We start from the raw sequence: 22,618 nt of genomic DNA, 5'->3' as shown, positions 1-22,618 counted from the left end.
AGGTACAGCCTTCAAAAGCCTACCATAGGATAGCTATTTCTATAAGGTAGGGTCCACTTTCTAAAGGCATCACACACTTCAAAACAGAACAGGAAGGGGCATGTGTGGTCAAATCATGAGACTGTGAAGGACATTTCGAAGTCAAACTTTAACACTTGAGAGTTAAGTGGTTGAAAGGGCTTACAGAAGTTGACAAGTGGACAGAATGTCTTGTCATAGCTCTATTTTTTAATATTAGGGAAGAACAGGGTTTTGTTGCATAATCCAGTTTTCTTAGAGTTATCCCTGATGATTATGTAATTATTTTTCTCATTGTAAAAGCGGTATGAAGTTGTATTTAGCTCAAATTCTATTAGATAGTAGAAAAAAAAATGCCAGTTTCATTTATTTGATAATGAATCATTGAAACATACATTTACATTATTATTTAAATTTACTTAAAATTAATCTTAGTCAGTATTGCTAATTTTAGGAACATTTTCCCCCCTGGGAACAAACTGTCCTTGAATAAAATATTGTTTTACTGTAGTAAGGTTCTCCTGAGTTCAGAGATCATTCAAGGGGCAAATTTTAATAATTAGAACATTCTAAGTGTGCATTTAAACTCCCGAAGGGAAGAACATTTCAAACATAAGATGGGATGTTCAGTGCCGTATTGAACTTCTGACCATCTCCTAAGTGCACCACCACACTTACTTTCCATGGTCCAAGGTGATGATTCCAACGCCTCATGCATGGAAGTCAAGCACTCTACCAGCTGAGCTATATCTTCAGCCTGTGTGTTTTTCTTGAATGATATGTTTGTATGAAGTATCCCTTCACAGACAAACAAAACCATAGTATAAAGGGTAGACTCCAGTATTCAGAATTGTATTAGCATATCTCTGGGCCTCCCTCCACTTATCAAGACTTCAGTAGCACAACCGTAAAGAAGAGAAATTTCTGAAGAGGATAGAAATACGAGTCTGTCAAAAATATTCAACAAATGAAATATAGTGTAGCCAAACTAAAGCCTATTTAATGAAGAAATCAACAAGGCACAGCATACTTCTTTCCACATCTTTAATGCCTTAGATTAAAAAAAAAAAGCAGTTAATTCTATTCCATCCAACATAGCTTGAATATAGTTAATATGAAATACTCTTTCACTTTTCCCCTCATTAAATATCAACTAATGTCCCGTGGACTCATGAGTTATGTATTAACCCATGTTAATTAGGGAAAAGTCACTAAACAATTAGACAGATGACAAATTAGATGGAAAAGGAAGCTAATATGTTCTGTAAAACATATTTGGAAAGGAAAAAGCAGGTTTGAAACTAAAATATTACATAATAACCCAGTGCTATCAATATGCAAATTTCCATTAATTATATTATTGGTTTGCTTATATTTGATGAGCAAGAATATAGTCAACAGGAGAGAACCCACTTTAAAAAGTTTTGTACATATGACTATCATATTCCTATCTTTATACTCATTTCTCTAAGCATAAAATAAAGTTCTGTTTAAGATTATCAATTTACTAACCTAGTAGTTTTCCAAAGTAAGGGGAACAAGGACTATTTCTAACAGGATCTCAAGGTCAGGCTCCTTGACTACCCCCTAGGGGAGGAGCAGTACTGTTAGGCCACAGAGGAGGGCTTTGCAGCCAGTCCTGAAGATACCTGATAAAACAGAGTCAAATGAAAGGGGAGGAGGTCCTCCCCTATCAGTGGACTTGGAAAGGGGCAGGGAGGAGACCAGGGAGGGAGTGTGGGGTTGGGTAGGGAATGAGGGAGTGGGACACAGCTGGGACACAGAGTTAACAAAATGTAACTAAAATGAAAAATAAAATTTAAAAAAAAAGATTATCAATTTACAAAAAAAGAATGTCAATTTTCCCCATCTTTGAAAGTTGAGTCCTAACCTAAATAAAACCAGTAATAATTTTTAATCTTTTTTCTCTTTTTTTAAATTTTTTATTAATTACACTTTATTCACTTTGTATCCCCCCTGTGGTTCCCTCCCTCCTCCCTTCCCAATCCCTCCCTTCCTCCACCCTCTGCATGCATGCCCCCCTCCCCACCAAGTCCACTCTTAGGGGAGGTCTTCTTTTCCTTACTTCTGATCCTAGTCAATTAGGTCTCATCACGAGTGTCTGCATTGTCTTCTTCCGTGCCCTGGTAATGCTGCTTCCCCCTCAGGGGGAGGTAATTAAAGAACAGGCCAGTCAGTTCATGTCAGAGACAGTCCTTGTTCCTATTACAATGGAACCTACTTGGAGAAATTGTGGTACATCTACAAAATGGAATATTACTCAGCAATAAAAAAAAAAGGAAATCATGAAATTTGTAAGTAAATGGTGGGATCTAGAAAAGATCATTCTGAGTGAGCTATCCCAGAAGGAGAAAGATGCATACGGTATATACTCACTCATATAGACATATAATATAGGATAAACCTACTAAAATCTGTACACCTAAAGAAACTAATCAAGAGGGAGGACTCTTGCTAAAATGCTCAATACCTATTCAGAAAGGCAAAGAAGATGGACATCAGAAGAAGGTGAAAAGAGGGAACAAGTCAGGAGCCTGACACAGAGGACCTCTGAAAGGCTCTGCCATGAAGACTGTCAATGCAGATGCTGAGACTTATGGGCAACCTTTGGTCAGAGTACAGGGAATCTTAGGAAAGAAGTGGGAAACAGTAAGATCCGGAGAGGACAGGAACCCCACAAGGAGAGCAACAGAACCAAAAAAAAAAAAAAAAAAAACTGAGCACAGTTTTTTTCCTGAGACTGATACTCCAACCAAGGTCTATGCATGGAGATAATCTAAGACCCCTGCACAGATGTAGCCCATGACAGTTCAGTATTTTTTAATCTTAAAAATGAAAATCTTAGAAATAAACTAGTAGGATAAAGCAAGAGTTTAAGTATACATGTTCTTTTTCTTTTTTATTTTTTCTTTTCTTTTTCTTTATTAATTACACTTTACTCACTTTGTATCCCCCCTGTGTTTCCCTCCCTCCTCCCGTCCCAATTCCTCCCTTCCTCCACCCTGTGCATGCATGCCCCTCCTCAAGTTAAGTATAAATTTTCATTGGCATAAAAATATCTTCTTACATCTGATTTTGAAAATAAATAACTCTGTTGAGGTATCAGGGTATCTACATTCAGTGAGCACCGTCTTTCCTATGAAATACAAACACTGGGATAGAAAACTTGTTTTAGTTTCTAGTTTCTGAGGTTTCATGACATAATAACCTTAAAAAATATATATATATATATATATATATATATATATATATATATATATATATATATACAGGTGCATATGCCTATCAAGCCCATGATAGACATGAGAAAAACTGTGATTACAATTATGGAAACTGTGGATGCTCTTAAAACCAGTTGGGTAAGAGACTAGAATGTCCATCAGGACTTTCTGTGGGTTATTTTTGTATTATATAATAATTGAAGACAGATAATAACGTAACACAGGACTGCATCAATTATTCCCAAATATAAATGAACACATAAAATTTCCTGCATGGGAAAAGACTGAAAGCTATCTGGTTACAGATTTAGTTTTGCATTTTTTCCCCCTTGGGTTCAGTTTGGTTTTGTGAGACAAAGTGTCTTACTCTGTGGGCCTGGCTGTCCTGGGACCTATAATATAGCCCAGGCTGGTCTTGAACTCATGGAAATTCTCCTGCCTCAGCCTCCAAAGTTCTGGGATTAAAGATGTAACCTGCCATATTTTTTTTTGTTCTGGTTGTTTGCTTTGACTGAGAGAATGATGAGTATGATGGGAGTGACCTTAGTGTTACCTCTGCTGATAAATATGAGGAAGAATATGCACCCAAAAGTCATGAAAATATTAGATTTAAGAGGCAATTTCTGAAAGAGAGAGAGAGAGAGAGAGAAAGAAAGAAAGAAAGAAAGAAAGAAAGAAAGAAAGAGAGAGAGGAGTAAATACAGCCCCTTTTCTTCCATGGTAAGATGATCCTATGAGGAAGCTGGTGTCTATACCAAATGCACTACTCACCATTTGGTAAAAAGCACTAGAAATGGTAGTGCACCAAAGTAATAAACTGTCTTTACAACCTCAGCACCTGACATATATATATATATATATGTGTGTGTGTGTGTGTGTATAAACACATGTGTATATGTGTGTTTATACATATATGTATATATGTATATGTGTATATGTCTATATATGTATATTTGTACATATGTATATATGTGTATACATATATATGTATAGATGTAAAATATACATCTATACATATATTTATATTGTGTGTGTGTATCTTAGGCTTCATACCTCAGGTGGGCCATCCACTTGTTTTGAGACAGGGTTACTCACTGGCCTGTACTGTGTCACACTGGTGAGACTGTCTATACTGGGTTCCACTAACCCCACCTACCTCTGCCTGCCCAGTGCTAGGAATACAATATTCATTGCCACACCTGTTCACACATGTTCTATGGATTGAACTCAAGTCTTCATGGTTGCTTGGCAAGCGCTTTACTGATTGAATTATCTCTCCAACATCACATGCTGTTTCTTGAGGCTATAACAGTCTAAAACCATCCTTTGTATTTATTTATACAGCCTGACAGCAGTAAGAAAGCTGGCATTATTCATCTAAGTGGACAAATCTGTGGAAGAGCAGGCCATAGAGATCAAGCTTTTTAGTAGAAGGGTTGTGGTCTGTAAGTCTCATAACATGGTCTGGGTTCACTCATGGAATTAAAATCAGAATCAGTACGACTTTTTCAGAAAAATTTGCTTAGTGATAGACTGAGCAAATTTCCATATTTAATTACATGAAAATTTCCTTCCTAAAGTCTGTATTACAGCAATTTGTGGAAGCTCCTTTTTCTGTTGTATCCATCTATATTTCTATTCTGAGTATGTAGCTCAGTTACAGAGGGATTGCACTGTACATGTCTAGGTTCCTTTTCTTGAACATAAAAATTGTGTAATCCCTAGTAATGTGCTGTAATATTCTATTCTATTTCAAATGGAAAGCAATAGATAGTGTCTACTGTGAAGCAGGCTCTTGAGATCATGCCTACACCCAGAGGGGAGAATGTCATCATGCATTAGTAACTGCTGTAATGAACATGGGAAGACTGGCTGCATATGTAGCAGGCATTTAGTTCCATGACCTAAGCCCTTTCTTCATTCCACAGAATGAAAACCTTAAGTGTCAGTTACTTACACACTGAAAGATGTTGACAATACCTCTCTACATCAGACTGGACTAACATCTCTGTGTTCTTAATCTGGGCCAATCATAAACTATTGGCTAGAAAGGCAGAGAAAAGTCAAATCTCAGATATGTCCTGAAGAACCTCAGAGAGGAACACTGAAGTTATGCATGAAGAGTAATTGACATAGAACTATTAGAGGGTCAAATGGCTGGTTGGATTTACGGTGTACTTGAGAAACAGGAAGCAGAGATGATATTATTGATGAAGTTTGGAGTTTGGTTATTAGTATTTTTTTTGATTAATGTATTCAAGGGGCAGCAGGCTCAGCAACTAGAAATGTGCATCTCTCTGGATAGTCATGAGCTTGATGCCTCCTAATGTTTGCCTTAGCCTCCTGAGTTCCATTGCTATTTCATGAAAAGTAACACAGTAAGATGGAGGTCAAGTTCTTCTGTGTCCAGAAGAAGGATGATTTAATATACTTAGTAAGATACCTGCTGGGCTGCCACATAAGGTCATAGACTTGAATCATGAGAGGATTAAATGAGTTGGGATACTTCCTATCCTTCGAATATGTGCAAGACAGATGATGAATGGTACTGAATTATAATATATCTTGCTAGCCCTGAATTCTAAGTGCCTAAGAACTAGGGTAGAAACAACTACAAAAGACATTTTTGACTTATCAGAGTAGGAATGTATCTCTGACTCCCGGGACACTCATCTGAGCAATCAGACCACAAGATGTATCTCTAATTTCTGCAAAAATACAGTTCTAGCTGGAGCTAATGGAAATATGATCTTAATGGGTGTCTCAAGTTTCTCCTTAGGTTGTGGTTGTGAAATTTCATGGGAGAGAGTCAACAGAAAAGCTCATCCTTTTAGACAGTGTTTTTTGTATCCAGGCAGGCTTGACACTGTCGTTGTGTCCTAATAATAGACTCTGTGGCAGGGAGAAGGACAATGCATTTTATCAACCAGAGTAGGAGAGTGGACAGAGAATCACATGAGGGAGGGTGAGTAGACAGATGTGCTATTCCTAGTGTTGGCACCAACTCAAAGGATTACCTTGGCTAAGCCATTTAACCTCTTTGAACCTCAGTTTTCTCATTGATTATATGAAAGAAAGGACATTTTTGCTTCTGCATCCTTTCAGGGCTGTTAGAGAATTAAATGGGGGAAAATGTGGGCTGCAGTGCATCAAGAGTATGAAAAAGAAAGAAAAATGTCATCTAACTACACTGTGTTCTTCTTAATGTTCTTCACTACCAAAGGTGAAGACAACCTTGTGAAAGACCCATGTAAGCTGAGTGCTCTTCTGGGAACAAAGCCTCATTTAGCTTCTCTGAATTAAAAAAAGAGCCATCACCTTGGAAACTGCCCTATGAATCAGTGTTAGGGCAGAGAACCAGAAGTTCCAACTACTGTTTTGATGTGTGACTCTGTGTGTGTTTATTTATGTGTGTGTGTGTGTGTGAGAGAGAGAGAGAGAGAGAGTGTGTGTGTGTGTGTGTGTGTGTGTATGTGTGTGTTTGTGTGTTTGCATATGTGAAGAGGTTCCAATGTGCCAGCACACACTGAGGCCAGATGACCAGCTCCTTTATCACTTCTTGTTATTTGAGACAGGAAGTCTCATTGGCCTGTAGCTGACGTAATAAAAGGCTCACTGGTCAGTGAAATCCAGGGATTCCCTCTTCCTCCACAGAATGAGGATTACAAGTTCGTGACCACAACCTGCTTTGTAGCAACAGCAACAAGGACAACCAAACACCAAAAAAACTCCATAGATTCTGATGAATAAATTCAGGTCCTCATGAATAAAGTCAGCACTCAATCAGCTGAGTTCTCCCTTTAGAGCTCTTTCTCTTTCTCCCTCCCTTTCTCTCTCTATCCTCCTCTTCTTCCTCCTCCACCTTCTCCTCTTCTTTCTGTTCCTTGTCCATCTCCTCCTTTTCCCCTTCCACCACCTTCTCCACCTCTTCTACCATCTCCTTCTCCTCTTCCATATATATGCTTGACATCACTACAGTCAAAGAAATGCATGCCCAAAGCAAAGGGCATGAAGGGCCAGAATGAAGTATGTTCCGGTTATGACAAGACCACTGAACTCACAGCAGCGACAGTATACACACAATATTTCCAAATAACTAATAAAAAGACTGTATTTAAAACGACATACTTGATCTTGTGAAGCTTTTTATGCCAGAAAAAAATAAGGTGAATTATCTTTTTTTTTTTCCTCTACAAATTTCCCTAAAACTAAGATGTCCTTATTCAATCTTAATCCTCTCTCTAATGTCACTCTTTATCATAGTCATACTAAGCTGAAACAGCATTCTGGAATCATGTAAAAGTAATTACAGATCATTCAACCATTCAGAATTTTCAAGTTCTTCATATAAACAGTATGAGATCGGACCCAATCGCTTCTTTATTAAAAAAAGCTTCTATCTACAAATCTTTATTTTGTGTTCTTGGCTGAAATTCGCCATTTTCATACTGGAAACCAGACTGTTTCTCATCTTCATTAACACAACCCTTCAGTGATCTGATGTCCTATGAAGGTTTTGTTGTTGTTGTTGTTATTTTTCCAGAAACATTTTCATCTAGTAACATATTTTTTATGGTGCAGGCATGGATTTCAAGGCCTAGCACAAGCTTTACTACTAAACTACATATGACCTTCTGGTTAGTATTTTGAAATTGATAGCAGAATAGCATAGCTATTTGATATGACACAGAGATGATATGGGATTTTCCCCTTATTTTGTATTTTTATTTTTCAGGCACTTTCTTTTTAATTTAAAAGGGCACCTGAATCTTGTAAAACATTTTTTGTTGTTTGTTTTATTTTGAGACAGAGTCTCTTGCCTAGACTGTCCTTAAACTTGAACTCTTTATGTAGCTAAGAATGATATTGAAAATCTGATCTTTCTGCCTCTACCTCCCAAATAATAGGATTAGAAGCATGTGTCCATGTGAAAAGGTTAGGTTATGCAGTTCAGGGGATGCTTGTGTGCTAATCAAGAATTCTACTACCTAAGCTACACCCCAGACTCCATGTTTCTCAATCTCCAGTTCTCCTGTAGCTGATATCCATTCTAAAAACACATTAAAGAAATAACAGGGAGAATTCATACATATATTCTCTTGCTTGTTGCCACACTTGCAAAGAGGAAAGTAGAAATCAGGTTGTTTTTGTTTTTACTTACTTATTTTTATTTTTTATATTAATTACAGTTTATTTGTTTTATATCTCAGCTGTAGCCCCCTCCCTCATTCCCTCCCAATCCCACCTTTCCTCCCTCGTCTTCTCCCATGCCCCTCTCCCAGTCCACTGATAGGGGATGTCCTCTTCCCCTTCCATCTGACCCTAGCTTATCAGGTCTCATCAGGACTGGCTACATTGTCTTCCTCTGTGGCCTGGCAAGGCTGTCCCCCTCAGGGAGAGGTGATCAAAGAGCCATCCACTGAGTTCATGTCAGAGATAGTCACTGTTACCCTTACTAGGTAACCATGGAGACTGAGTTGCCATGGGCTACATCTGAGCAGGGGTTCAAGGTTATCTAGGTTATCTCCATGCATGGTCCTTGATTGGAATATCAGTCTCAGAAAAGATCCCTGGGCCCAGATTTCTTGGTTCTGTTACTCTCCTTGTGGAGTTCCTGTCCCCTCCAGGTCTTTCTATCTCCCCCTTCTTTCATAAGATTCCCTGCACTCTGCCCAAAACTTGGTTATGAGTCTCAGCATCTGCTTTGATACACATACACTGCTGGGTGGAGCATTTCAGAGTCACTGTGTGTTAAGCTCCTCTCCTGTTTCCTGTTTTCTCCTTCTTCCAATGTCCATTCCCTTTGTCTTTCTGAGTGAGGATTGATCATCTTACCCAGGGTCCTCCTTTTTGCTTAGCTTCTTTAGGTGTACAGATTTTAGTATGTTTATCTTATATTAAGATCTCATCAGGACTGGCTGCATCATCTTCCTCTGTGGGCTGGTAAGGCTGCTCTCCTAACAGGGGGAGGTGATCAAAGAGCCATCCACTGAGTTCATGTCAGAAACAGCCCCTGTTCTCCTTACAAGGGAACCCACTTGGAGACTGAGCTGCCATGGGCTACATCTGTGCCCATGGTTCTAGGAGAGGGGGATGGGAGGAGAAGAGGGAGGGAGGGCTGGATTGGAAGGGGGTGAGGGAGGGTGCTAAAGCTGGGATACCAAGTGAATAAATTGTAGTAAGTAAAAATTAATTAAAAAATTTTAAATAGCCAATGTCTTATGCACCACTCTCCTATCTTGGATACCCTGAGTGATCATTGTTGATGAGGAGCCAGAGTTTAGGAAAAAGCAGAGTCGCTTGGACCAGGCAGCACTACCAAACTCACTCATAAACTCACAGAAGCTGTGATTCTATGCATAATAGTGGCACAGGATTAAACCAGTCAACATTCTAGCATAGACAGAGCACCACGTCCTAACTGAAGAACTATTGACAGTGGATGATGTCTGGAAGAAGAATCAGTTTTCCTTAGGGAAGTGCTCCCTGGTAGACACTCTATGACATTCAGCAGACGCCCATGTATGTGCCTGGGAGCATATGGGCAGTACAAACTGAACATAAAGAGTTATTAAAAAATAAATGGTGTGAAGTTGGGGAAGAGAAGCAGTTGGGGATGATCATGGGAGAACTTAGGAATTGGAATGGAGGGTAAGTATGGGTTAAAAAACAGATTATATGATCTTCTCAAATAATTAATAAACATTTTTAAATGCCACTGTCTCTTTATGAAAACCAGTTTTTTTTTCTTTGAAGTTTAGGAATACAGGTCCTGCTATGTACCAGACATACGTTTGTGAGTAACATCAATCTTTAGGTCAAGAATAGGCCATCTAATTGAAATGTATAAATTATTTCTAGTGTATACAATGTTAATTCATTTTGTAATAAAGTATTTGCCCATTAATATAAAAATCAGTTATTCTTTCTACTCTAATTTCAAGAAAATTACCACAAATTATGCATTTGATTTATAAACATAAGCAGTTCAAAAAGTTCTTATCAAACACGTAGAAAATTAAAACCATTAGGAAAAGTATAAGTAATCTAAGAGAGTTCTACGAATCAAAATATGATAGACTGCGTTGGGATTGCAGTCCTGAGAAAAACAAATTATTTCTAAATGAAAAGACAAATGGGGCATTGAAGATTAAATCCTGGCAGAAGAAATTAAGAATAACAATACTCATCAATACAAAGTTAAAATCCATTTATTACTAAAGATCTCAAAAAAAATATTCCACCACATACTTTAACAAGTCAAAACAAAGAAAACACAACCCCCACTTCTTATTTAGATCTTATTACCATAAAACTGATAGGAATAAAACTTACTTTTAAAGAAATGCCTTCTACATATTGATGATTTTGACACCCAGATGGAGTTGTCAAATGCATGTGATATGCTCTTAGTGTGAGTGTGTGTGTGTGTGTGTGTGTGTGTGTGTGTGTGTGTGTGTGTATGTGTGTACAGGTATTCATACATTAAGGAATGGAAGTGCACCTGCCAGGTGGGGGTTTCTGGAGGTTAACTTCAGAATTCCTTCCCCAGGAGCTGTCCATATTGTTCCTTTGAGAGAGAGCATCTCATTTGCATGGAGATCCCAATTCGGCTAGCTTAGCTGGCCAGTGGGCTCCAGGACTCCACTATGTCTATGGTTCTGGGGCTGAGGTTATAAAGTCACCTATCACACTTGTATTTTTATAGGTTGGTTCTAGGGATCAAACTCAGGTCCACATGCTTGTATAGCAAACACTTTACCAACTGACTATCACCATGGAGCGGTCTGTATGGTTTTAAAAACAAGCACGTTTATAGATCAATTTTTAGTATCTGTTTTTAGCTCACTGTTAAATCAACATCCATCCTGATCTACCAGCTAAGTAAAAACACATGTAGATATACTGTGCTCTGTCATAATTAATTTCACAGATCTAAGAGGAAAGCTTAAGATGGTGCGTAAACTGTAGTTTGTGGAGTGAAGAAAAATGCTTCCAGTTCAGGAGACTGAGGATTAATGACTTTGAGTAGAGCAGGCAGCATGAAGGCACAAACACCATGCTGGTGGCTGGGTGCTATGCCAGGAACACTGTGAATACTGTACTGGCTTGTGTAAAAATAGCCACCACCCTGGCAATCACAGGGCTGGGTCGTGGTGTGTTAAACAATAATACCTTGCCCTGATGGAACTCCTGTGAGCCAAAAAGCTTTCACCTGCATTATTCCATTAACCTCCTTGTATTGTTATGGGAAATGTGTTTATTTTTTGAAATGACATTCAAATATATCCGTAAAAGAACACTTCAGGTCTCCCCAGTGTTCTCTTCTCTTTCAGCCAACACATTACCTATGAAAAAATCAATAGCTTATTTCTTTTCTTATACCATCACACATTAAAACTCTAGTAGCTAGAAAAAAAAAAACATCAGCATGAGCTTTTCAGTGATGCTCGCTTCACAAATTACTTTATCCTCAGCATTAACTTGCATACTTAGAGCAAAGGAATTCTTTTTGTTCTTGAAAATTGGCACTGAATGATAAGGTTTTATTCATTTATAATTTTGTGTGCTATCTATGTGCATAAATCAATGCAACGTAATGTAAAACTATCCCTTACTAGTTGATTGCATTAATACCTATGATTTTAAAACAGCTTTTTTTTTTTTTTCATTCTTCCAGTCAGTTCAAATACTCAGAAACATCACTTTGGAGTGTGACTTTTTCTGAACACTGTTTTGAAGAGTGCTACAGCATCTCTGCACTTATCCTCCAACTGTTGTTCAAATGATAAATTCTCTCCTAAGGTCCCAGTTTCTTATCATTTAAATGTTTACTCTCAAAGGAACTTCTTTTTCCAAGTTGCCACATCTGACCTTTTTATGTTTTAATTACACATTCTCTTAGCCAATAATCACTTCATTTTATATCTAGTTTTTTTAATTTATTTATTTTTATATTAATCATAGGTTATTTACTTTCTATCCCAGCTGTTGCCCCTCCCTCATTCCTTCCAAATCCTACCCTCCCTCCCTCATCTTCTCCCTGACCCTTTCCAAGTCCACTAACAGGGGAGGACCTCCTCCCCCTCCATCTGACCCTAGCTTATCAAGTCTCTTCAGAACTGGCTGCAATATCCTCTTCTGTAGCCTAGCAAGGCTGCTCCTTAACCTAAATGTCAGATCAGTATCCTTTATGGCTCAATTAATTTTGTCAACCATTTAGTCTGAGGTAGGTCCATTTTACTTTTAACAGGCAGAAACTTAGGTTTTGAGAACTCCAGGACCCTTCCTTAACTACCTGACCTAAAGTAAAAGTTTCTTTTCATTTCAGATAGTCTATTCCCAGGCAAAGCTAATTGCTTTAAAAAATGTAAACATCAGTCTGTAGACATGGCAGGTGTGAAATGCTTGCTGTGCAAAGGTGAGGGCCTGAGTTCAAACAAATCCCTAGAACACATGTTAAACAAGTTCTAATAGCATATGTTTGTAATCCCTGTGTTCCTACAGAAAAGTGGGAGGCAGAGAGGAGAATCTCTGTGACCTCATGAATCAGCTGCCTTTCACATATATCAATGAACAGCAAAGAACCTGTTTCAGATAATGTGGAATAGGAGAACCAACATCCAGATTTTCTACAGACCTTCACATGTGTATGAGGTGACCACACATCTGTGCTCACCAAATAAACACAGACACACACACACACACACACACACACAATCACACCACTATATGTGTTATATAAAATTGGTAATTATATTTGTAATATTATTTTTATTTCTGAAGTTTAAAAGTACCTGAGTTGTCTTCCGTTTTAGTCATTGGTAAAGTTATCTGAAATAAATTACCATTTACTAGAAAGCATTACGTTTGTTTTAATTGCGCGCATGGGTGTGGTCATGGTGCAAGCAGAGGGTTTGGATCATGTTGGAGCTGGAGTTAAGGCAATTGTGAGCTGCCTAACATAAATACTGGGAACGGCAAATACAGTGTGCACTCAACTCTGAAGTCATCTGTCCAGACCACTAAATTACCATTTCTGAAGTCAGTGGTTTTCTTTTGCTGGAATCCAACCACAATGGATATGCTTCATGAACTCATGATCAATGCTTTTGAGTACTGTGGCTCATCACAGATTCATCCCTTCTAAAACATAGCTACATTGTTTTCGCAGAAACAATGCTTCACAGAAATCCTCTTCTCTTTTCTGGTACTGCTTTTGGCCTTTGGAGATTGTCAGACTGTCAAAAGATACCACACTAATCTTAATATGGCTTGATGCAATACCCAATTCCCCGACCCACATCTGCCTTCTTATTAAGATTTTATTGCCAACTTGTACAATTGAGAATCACAAGAATAACTTTAGGCCAAATAATGCCCAGATCTTGTGTGCTATAAAGGCGACATACTCTCTATGAAATGATTCTGTGATATTTTTCCTTTGGTTATTCCTTCTCAACTAGATCTTCTATTTGTGTTTCCCCAGCAGAAGTCAAGTAAGGAAAGTTACTTGAAGCAGCAACAGCATATGAGGCACATGTCAACGGCTTAAGAAGTGGGGAAGTTATTCTTTTATTTTTAATTTACTTTTTTACTTATTACAATTTATTCACTTTGTATCCCAGCTGTAATCCCCTCCCTTGCCCCCTCCCAATCTTGCCCTCCCCCGAGGGGAGAGCAGCCTTACCAGGCCACAGAGGAGGACAATGCAACCAGTCCTGATCAGACCTGATAAGCTAGGCTCAGATGGAAGGAGAGGAGGACCTCCCCTATCAGTGGACTTGAAGAGAGGTATAGGAGAAGAAGGAGGAAGGGTAAGGTTGGGAGGGAATGAGGGAGAGGGCTGCAGCTGGGATACAAAGTGAATAAATTCTAAGTAATAGAAAAAATAAAAAAAAAAATTAAAAAGAAAAAGAAGAAGAGCCAGTTAATAAACAGGTGGGTTTCTTTCAGGAAAGTTGTCTTACTTTCCCCAAGAAACTGCATGTAGGGAGCAGAGGTAGGAATCCCCCATAAAGAATGGGACTTCATTCTAGATGCTCAGCATAGCTCCAATCCACTTCCTTCTGGATGCTTTCCAAAGTCAGTCACTTAACAAAGTGCTAAAGAAAAAAACCCTGCCCATTAATCTTATGCTGCCCATTGTAATTTAGCTCTTGGTTGAGCTTATAAAAATAGTATTTGCATTGGTTTGAAATATAGTTCATAGCTGCATATATTATAGGCTCTAAACATTTTTAAGTTATTGGTTTTGAAGACAAGATGGACTACATAGGCATAGTATCAGATAGTGGCACTGCAATGTCATCTGAGTCTCACACCATCTTAATTTTGGGAATAAGATGTATATTTTGATGCATACTCTTATTTCAAGCACCGAAACACATCATTTCATTCAGTAGCTGTAAACATAAAGGTAATAGATAAACGTAATTATCTCCATGCAATTAAATTCTTTTGCTAATTATCCAACATTTTTTATCTTAAAAAGTCTTTATTAAATCTTACTTAAATATAAAACAACAATAGTGTTTCAATGTAAAATATCATTAAATATTTTATGTTTCAATAATAACTAGGTGTACATGTGTGCACACATGCAGGTATGTGACATGCCTGCAGGAAGTGGTTCTCTCTCCACATAGATCTCAAAATAGAAAGCACTCCTGTTTGTTTCATTTCCTTTTATTTAACATGCTATTTTTAATTGGCTATATTTATTGTTTCTTGTCTTCTCTTATCCCCTATAAGACAAAACACATTCATTATCTCTTCTGTTAAGTCTGATGTCCTCCACGGACAGAACAGTAGCCACCATAGAGCAAGTGACCATATTTTCTAGTTAGAGGAATTCAGTGGTAAGGTTTGCATATCAAGAGAAATGGGCAGCATTGACGTTGCACATACGATATTTTTTTGGGGGGAGGCATAAATTGAAACTTTTCTAGCAATGGTTCCTGAAGGATCTCCCAAAGATCAAATGGATAAGGTTCATCAAACTAGGAAATCAGAAGCAAGAGGAGGAATTTCAGATGGAAGACACTCAGTGTAGGGATTGGTTGCCCACCTGATGGACAGCTGAAAGTACAAAGGAAATGCTGCACAGAAGTTGTTAACTATAGGTAAATAAATTGCGTGTGTAGATCTTGGTTCTGGATGAGTGTCTGTTGAAGAGAAGCAGACTATTCTTTTTGGGACTGTGGTTCTCCGCTCTGAGAACCACATGGCTGACTACACACTTAAGTAGAATTCACTATTATGGTCTGTGAGTGTTGAGTGCCTTCTAACTTCCTGATACTTCTTTTCATTGAAGTGTTGTCATATTTAAGCTTATATTTGTCTTCCAATGACCTGCACGAGGAACAATGATTTAACCTGTGTCTTGAATTTGGAGATAGTAAACTGAGAATTCTTGGCTCTGCCTTCCCCTTTCCTTGAAAACACAGTATGTACAAAGTCGATACTACCCAACTATTTTGATGTGATTTCCAACACTGATGGATCCTATACACTAATGTACCTACTCAGACTTACTGTAAGGAATTACTTTATTTTCAAGGGCCTCAGCTGTGATCCTTGGGACCCAATGAAATCTATATAGACTTATCTTTTCCTTGCTGTATGTCCTTAGTCAGATGACATAACATTTCAGAGTTTTATTACACTAACCTGTAAATAGAAATGGCCACAGTACCTAACAATGCTCATCATTTGCAGACTGGCAACCCATTACCCTCCATCATACTGCTCCATCAAGAAAATGTTGTTTTCTCAAGATCAGACCAGCTGACTCCTTGAAATGCTTATTTCAGATGACAGTCAGAACCAAACTGGAATTGCACTCAGCTTCCGTACTCCTTCTCTGCAGTCTGTTCAGTTTCAGCATTGAAAACAACTTGACTTGAATACGTATATGTGATCACATAAGGCACATGCATATATAGGCATAGGTATACACATGTGCATATATATACATTATGTTTATGTATTTGATTTCTAACTAGACTGGTTCCTTTAAATCTCAGAGGTTATATACCTAGTTTCTGAGTACCCAGATTAATAACATATTCATTATATAGCTGATTAACAGAAACTATTTGTTGGCTGTGGTGGAATATTATTGTCTCTCTTAATGTGTGTCCCTTGCAAAATGAGTCATAGGAGAGAGTTCATGGAGGATTCAAATTCCAACCAATTTTGTATTTGTTGCTCACCATGCCTTTTTAGAGATTCATAATTCTGTTATAATGACTATATCAGAGGCTCCATAGAGACTTTGGCTTTCCTTTACCCAGTGTTTCAAACATCCACACCAGGCAGTTCCCAACAGCAGTGACCTTTTTCATGTCTAATGCAATGCCTACATAATAGCTGCAATAATACTCAAGATATAAATAAGTCTGATTGTATAATTTTTAACACATATAGGAAGGCATAGTCCCAATATACCTTATTTATGTAATATTAGTTATCTATATTTATTTATCTGCATAGATTGTGGTAGAAAATGTTGAGACTAATATAATATTTTAGTAATATATAAAACACATTAAAATTATTATTGTGTATTATGTATTCAAAAGAAGGTGAGTCCCATTTATTTTAGAAAACTCACTAAAAAGGGAGGGCACTAAAAATGACAACTTCATTTCCAATTGATATTTAGTTCACTCTTTCTTTTTCACCAATATTTCTAGGCTACACAAAGCAGATGACAGAAATTTGTTTGATACATAATATAACATCACCTAAGGAATTATTTTTTTATTAGCTAGAAATAAGATTGGCTTTCACTATTACAGCATATTTGATGAAATAATATTGCAGTATTTTTTCTGATGTGAATTTCATTGCATCTAAAATTTACTTATGAGATTCAGATCTAATGTCATATCCATTTCCTAGACTGCATAATATGTGACACCACTTTATACTTTAATTTCAGTGCGGCAAGAGGAGAAAAATGTAGAAAGAAATGAAATAAGTGTGTTCAGGACTGCTCCATACTAACAAAATTTTCCAAAATTTGGGAGTTATGGATTGGTTAAATCTGTACTTAAACCGTATTATTTTTTACCATTGACCTTCCAGGGATTGAACTTTTAAATATTGTTTTCATTGTCAAAATATAAGAGTTTGATGGGGATGGATTAGGTGGTAAGGTGTTTGCTTAGCATGTACAAGGCCCTTGGTTTGATACCAGCACCATATAAAACACTGGGTGTAGTGCTGTATCCCTGTTATTCTAGAACTCTGGGAGTGCAAACAGGAGGACCAGAAGTTCAAGGACATCTTCAACAAGATTAAATTTTTGGCCAACTTGGAAAAGAAGAGAACATGTTTCACATAGAGATCAATTATAGATATATCTCAACCATGCATGTTTATAGACATCTCTGTGTGTGTATATGTGTGTACTGACATTACTCTTATATAAATATTTTCCACCTTTCCTTCTGTAGGCGTTCCTTCAAGACTGTGATGGATCTTCATGGGTGTTAATCATTTGCTCCCAAAGAAAGAGAGATGGCTTAATATCCTATCTTAGGAGGTGGCCTAAGACTATCCCCTATCCATAGAAAACATAAACGTCATTTTTCAGAATTTGAAAGTAAAAACACTAATGAGTTATTCAATGTTCTGAAATTACTACTACTACTATTTAAATAGCACAGTCAAAACAGTGGCCTAGCAGGAAGGTAAGTTTGTAAATGTGACTGAAATCAATACAAAATCAGGAAAGATGATACTTGAGTCCTATGTGGATGTTTTTGTGGAGTTTTCTTTCTTTCTACATGGTTTTCCAACCCCTAGACACCTGGACGCACACATATATAATAAGGTAGATTGATTTGCATGTTTGGTTTATAACCATTGAAAAGAACAAAGTCAGCCTCCTCATGAGGCCAAGCACTACACAAGAGATGGGTTAGGGATCTGATTAGATTCTCATTGGTAATTTATGCATCCTTAGTAATTTAACCATCCTTAGTACCAAACAAGACACAAGAACGGAATACAAGAAGACAATTATTTCAGAGCAATTTCTCTCAGGGTTTCCATCATCTAGAAAGCTTTTAGTTCAGTCACACACAACTATTTTTAAATAATGTCTATAAATCTGTTGAATTGTGTCAGGACTTGGTTTATGTTCCTTTACTTTGCAATTATTTTATTCTACATCATGCAATAGAGTTTACAAAGATCTCTGGGTCAAGTGTTTGCTGTATACCACCAATTCATGATCCAGGGTAAGTTTTTTCTGTATTTTACAAGAGTGAAGGCATTAGAATAATCCTAATGTCACGTCATAGGATTATAGAAATGACAAATGGTTATTGCAATTATGTATCTTTTTTCCAGGAGAAATCCATACAGCTAACTGAGAATTACCACCACCACCATCATCATCATTACAATCATCACCATCACCACATCACAATCATGGCAGATAAAAGAGACATGAATACATTCCCTGAGTCATGCACTCCTTTTTCTTGAAGAGTCATGCTATGTGTATGTTCTGATTGCTGTCAGACAACAGAAAACAAAAGTTATTATGCCTTTTTCCTACCTAATTCTGGCAACTCTCCCTTTGCCCATTTACATTTTGGTTTAGTACAGTCCTGCAGTACACAGAAAAAGCTGTTCCCCCGAGGAGTAAGACGACAAACTGTCAAATACGAAAGACGTCGAGTGCAGGCTTTCATGCTTCAGGAATGCCTTCTCCACACCTCAGTGGACTTCTGAATTGCCTCCAGGGGTTACCGCCGCTGTCTTTGTGAGGTAAGTGTAAGAGGTGCTTAGGATGCTGTCTGTGAAACACCGAGTGCTGGCTGGAGAGTGGTGATACAATAGAAACCAAACCGACTTCAGGACTTTTTGCTCTTCTTTCTACTTTCAGAATTTCCAGGAATATTCTTAAAGTTTGCCCGTGAATAGGAACATGCTACCCCTTAGTTGGGTCATGGAGTAGATACAGAACAATCTCAATTGGAGTACAAAAGAAACTTATATGACTATTAGAGAATAAAAGGGAAAAAATCAAGGAAATATAGGCTAAGCCTCAGTTAACTAGGCAAAGACTGAAGAGCTTAAGGTACACATTTGATTGCATATTTTGCCGAAATAAAGTGTAATGTCCCAGTTTGCCACACTGACACAGGCTGAAAAGGACAGGATTGTTGATCCCTACGCTACTTCAAGCCCATTCACAGAGAACTGCTAACACCGTAGCTCCAGAAAAGGAGCCCCCAGTAACAATGGCATCTCATTTAATGTTTTTCTAATTAAAAAAAAAAAACTAGAAGAAACACAGGTGAAACAAGTGATTGGTGCCAATGACTACCTTAATGATAGCTGTGACATCCTCAACTCATATAAGAGGAAGATGGTTCACAAAGCTTGAGATGTTGCAAGCAAGTAATTTCAATAGCACAGAAGTGAAAAACAATAACAAGCAAGCTCAGAAGTCAGATTATAGACCCGGTATAGTTTAAAACATATGTTTGCAGTGCTTCACAAGTGAGTTTGAGTCTTGCAAAGGCTATTTCATTTTCTCTCCAAAGGAAAATCATGGAGATGATATCATCACCAGACTAACACTGTTGTGCTGATTAAATGAGATAGTTCACATAAAGGACTTGTCACACTCCAAGGAGTTCACGAACGTGTTTATCACTCATTATTGTTGTCACTTAGCACCTAAAGGACTGCAAAGATCAATAGGGAAAATGTTCATAAATGTTAATACGGTGCTGTTATATCTATAAACTCAGCTGAGCATCTGTTGCTTCAACATACATCCCACATATCATACCATAGGCTCATATTGTTTTTATGAGAAAAAAAAAACTGCGAAGAAAAATAAATCCTAAACAATAGATAGACAGACAGATAGATAGACAGACAGACAGATAGATAGATAACCTTCAATTTTGAAGGAGGGAATATGAGATTCCAATGTAGGATTATCTCCCTAAGGAAACTAAAAACTTAACCTTAGCAGTAAAATGTCAAAATAAAAAATACCAACCAAGACTATAGTGCTGCATTGCTTACTTGAAATCTGTTAAGAAAGTAGATCATATGTGTCCTCACTACACAAACACATGTACACATATGTGTGCACACAATATTAATCATGTTTGGTAACAGATGTGCTAAGTAATTTATTTTGGCTGGTAATATGATAACATACATCACACCATGTTGCGTATCATAAATACATGAAAATCATTGTTATCAATGATGCTTTATTAAAGCCTGAAAATTTCTGTCATTCAAATATACTGTTTGAATCCATGCTCCATGTTTATATGTTGTTATTACAACATATTTGTATTAGGAGAATTAAATCAGTGGTATCGATTATAAGTATTACTCATTTTAGCTGTATCATAGAATGTAGGTTTTTTTTTTTTTTTTCAATGCAATTTATTCAGGAACCTTGAACAATCCTCGGACCCTGGGGAAAGCCAGCCCACTTTAAATAGCCTCTGGGTAGCCAACCCCAGCGTGCCATGTGGGCAATGCAGATAGGTCCACATACATGGAAGCAAGCCACATCCTCAGCCTTAGCCAAATGTGGAGTTGTTTGTGACAGAGAGCACTCACCATCAGGAAGGTGGAAGGCGGAAACCAGCTCCATCTTTAAGGCATAGCATTCCGCAGCTCTCTACAGTTCCCCCTTTTTGTTTTAGACGCATCAGGCAAGAGTAGAGGTCTGATCTCTGATATTAGAAATAAATTGGGACTTTGTACTGATGTTCATTTAGGTGTCATCCACCCAAAGAGCATCAGACCCATCCGATACCTTTTTCTCAGAGGCCGGACCTGGGGCATCAACCCGCATGCAATCAGACCTGCTCTTCTCTGGGTCCAAAGCGGCTGAGTGCAGTGCTTAGCCTCGCATCCTGAGCGTAACATTTTGGCTTTTTATGGTAGGATTATCATCATGGATTGCTGCAGCCATGAATCATCTGAAGGAATGGGCGGGCATGGGAGCGTTAGCAGGCCTTCTGGTGTTGGTCACCTTGGTTTGCCTGTGGTATATATGCAAGATTAGAGTCTCACAACAGCGTAATGCAGCCATGACCATTCAGGCCTTTACAGCCATTGAAGCAGAACAGTCTCCCCAAGCATGGTTGGCTACCATAAAAAGCCAAAATGTTACGCTCAGAATGTAGGTATTTTTAAGTTAACACTAAGACAGCATTTCCAAGCCTGATTTGATGAGGGACTCTTGCTTTCCAAACACCTATAGACAAATCAAGGGTATTTATTTTCCAAGAAGCTATTGATCTCTCTACAGATGTTTCAAAAATGCATCATTTTTTAATTGTGTGCGTATATGTATGTGTGTTGGATTTATTTCTATGAGTGCAAGGTAGAGGTTCTTACAGTCAAAAAACTTTATGGCCTCTATGCACAGCGATGGGACCACCTCAGCACATAGTGAAGACCCTCAGCTTCTAACCTAAGTCTCATTGAGTTCGTTATTCTCCATCCACCTCCTCTATACAGTGAGAATAATAAATTACCTTCATTTCCCCAGGGAATACAAACCTGTCCACCTTCTGGGTGTGATATTGAATCTTCACATTGGTTCTCAGCTATATGAACTTTTCTGAGTAAACCTCATTTATTGCATTTGTATTTAGAGATGAAAGTCACAATGAATACATACAAAGTATTGTTGGAGTCCATAAACATCCCCATAATCTTTCTACATGCGTTAGCTGCATATAATATTTATTTAATTTCATTGGTGAACATATTATATATTGTATAATGAATACATCAGCTAATTTATTGCTGGAATTTTTATAGCAATCTGAGTGCCTATGTGGATACAATGTACAAAAAAAAAAAAAAGAAAGAAAAAATAGGTCCTTTAATTTGCTGATTACACAAACAAGCTTTGATATTTTTGGTGACAAGGAGATGGCTACCTGAGGAGGCACCTCCAGAGGTCAGAAGGGATAGCATCTTAATGCCTGCAATATCATCTGTTTCTACCTGGAGGGATAAAACAGAACAAGTGGCTACTGTTCTTGACAAATGGATACAATTTCAATTTTTCAAAATGTGAGTGTCAGATTCATCCATTGTGCCAAATAGATCTGTCAAGTGACCTTGCCCATTTACCAATGGATGGCCTACTATGGAAACATGTTGAGGCATTTAAAGGACTAAATGTCAACTTGTGGATATTGTCATCATACAATGTATATTGTCATTCTGTCACACACGGACTTTGAAGGTCAAAAAAGACCTTCAGCTCACTCATCTGTGCGCTAAAACTTTTGCTGCACACTGCAGTTTCTGCTTACCTTCCAAGAGGACCACAAACA

At 37.8% G+C, this 22,618-nt stretch overlaps 1 protein-coding gene across 9 annotated transcripts in view; it reads right to left on the bottom strand.

Moving 5' to 3' along the window:
• Positions 1-22,618, bottom strand: part of Grm7 (glutamate metabotropic receptor 7) — a 920,878-nt gene that overhangs the window by 868,536 nt on the left and 29,724 nt on the right. The window lies entirely within an intron of this gene.

This window comes from Meriones unguiculatus, chromosome 5 (assembly GCF_030254825.1).
Source record: "Meriones unguiculatus strain TT.TT164.6M chromosome 5, Bangor_MerUng_6.1, whole genome shotgun sequence".
Taxonomy (NCBI): domain Eukaryota; kingdom Metazoa; phylum Chordata; class Mammalia; order Rodentia; family Muridae; genus Meriones; species Meriones unguiculatus.
Note: the sequence above shows the minus strand (reverse complement) of the source record. Positions and strands in the feature narration are given on the sequence as shown.